Source organism: Rhinolophus sinicus, linkage group LG04, assembly GCF_036562045.2.
Source record: "Rhinolophus sinicus isolate RSC01 linkage group LG04, ASM3656204v1, whole genome shotgun sequence".
In the NCBI taxonomy this organism is placed as follows: Eukaryota; Metazoa; Chordata; class Mammalia; order Chiroptera; family Rhinolophidae; genus Rhinolophus; species Rhinolophus sinicus.
In genome coordinates, this window is record NC_133754.1 from 84,083,937 (window position 1) to 84,085,903 (window position 1,967).

At 36.7% G+C, this 1,967-nt stretch overlaps 1 pseudogene; it reads left to right on the forward strand.

Moving 5' to 3' along the window:
* The first annotated feature begins 1,138 nt into the window (after positions 1-1,138).
* LOC109456907 (small ribosomal subunit protein eS7) lies at positions 1,139-1,766 on the forward strand (annotated as a pseudogene).
* Positions 1,767-1,967: the final 201 nt, after the last annotated feature.

The following is a 1,967-nucleotide window of genomic DNA, read 5'->3' on the forward strand; positions in this document are numbered from 1 at the left end:
ATTTTTAAAGGGTATATCTATTATAGTTATTTTAAGTGTTTTCCTTTATTAAATGTAAGGCATGCACATAATAGTAATTTTTAAAAGATCCAGACAGTAGAGCCCAAAATAAAAAATTTAAGTCCTCATTACTGAGAAAACACAGACTGTTAACAGTTTCGGAAATTATATTATCTAGGGTTGGCCTTATATTTTATATGAGCTGTCTCTGTACTTTACAAAAATGGTGTTTTGTTTTGTTTGCTTGTTTGTTTGTTTGTTTCTTTCTTTCTTTTTTCCTTTCTTTCTTTCTTTCTTTCTTTCTTTCTTTCTTTCTTTCTTTCTTTCTTTCTTTCTTTCTTTCTTTCTTTCTTTCTTTCTTTCTTTCTTTCTTTCTTTCTTTGTTTTTAGCATAAGTCCCTTTATTATATTAACTTCCAATTTCCTTAAATCCTCCCCAGAAGCAATACCTCTTGAATGCCTCTCATGCATGCTCCCGGATACTATATTATCTAGGTCATTATTTTACAATTTTTTCAAACAGAATAAAGCCCCAAAATGTGAACAATTCCTGCATTTAAATAAATGTGACTGTAAGAATGGAAATGTAGGTGAAATGCAGGCTTCTTCTCCTTTAGGAACTCTCATTTTACGTCATCTTCAAGGATAACATTCCCTTAGAAAACCCTTCAAAAATGGTCTTGCTCTCTTCATTGCCTGTGTCCGGGGACCTCACTGTCCTTCATACACAGTGCATACATTCCTTGTCCCCAGATTATTCATTGCCAGAGCAATAGGGCTGCCCCCAAAATGAACAGGAAAACCTTGTTTTGATTTTGGCGCTCCCTATGATTCTGTTCTTTAATTCTGTGCCATGAAACCCTTTGCAGGTAAACTCACCTATACCAAGATCTTGTAGCTTTAAATTAATCTCACTTCTTTGGGTGACATCCAAGATAAATTCCCCTTAGAGAAAATTCTGATGTTCAAATCAGAATTTTAAAATAAAATTCAAATGTTTGGAGGGTGCTTTTAAAACTGTTAGAATATTGTTCTCTAAAATGACCACCACAACACAGGTTTTCTGGCCTTTCACACACTATGAATTGTGGTGGCCCTTCCTGAAAATTAAATGAGAAAGAATTAAAGACCAGTGAAAATGCTCTTCTCAGGCAAGCGTGAGCTCACCAAGGAGAAGAAGGCCACGTTCAGATCCAGCATGAAGATCGTGAAGTTCAATGGCGAGAAGCTGCCCAAGTTCAACCCCGCATCTCCCAGGCTCTCCTTGAGCTGGAGATGAACTCAGATCTCAAGACCCAGCTACAGGAGCTGCATATAACAGCAGCCAAGGAAGTTGACATTGGTGGTAGTTGGAAAGCTTTATAATCTTTGTTCCTGTTCCCCAACTGAATTCTTTCCAGAAAACCCAAGTCTGGCTAGTATAGGAATTGGAGAAAAAGTTCAGTGAGAAGCACGTTGTCTTTGTAGCTCAGAGGAGAATTCTGCCTAAGCCAACTCAAAAAGCCATACAAAAAAACAAGCCAAAGCATCCTAGGAGACTCACTCTGACAGCAGAATACAATGCGACCCTGGAGGACTTGGTTTTCACAAGTGAAACTTTGGGTAAGAGAATTCGTGTGAAACTGGATGACAGCCAGCTTATGAAGGTTCATTTGGATAAAGTGCCACAGAGCGATGCTAAGCACAAGGTGGAAACTTTTTCTGGTGTCTGTAAGAAGCTCACAGGCAAGGATGTTAATTTTGAATTCCCAGAATTTCAGTTGTAAACAAAAATGACCGGGGCAGGGAGGGGAGAATATATGTATAAAAAATCATTCACATTTATAGAGGATGTAATACAGAATTGTATACCTGAAATTTATGTAACTTTACTAACAATTGCCACCCCAATAAACTTTAATTAAAAAAAAGAAATCATTCACAATAAATAAATAAATAAATAAAAGACCATTGAAAGTCACATCTTA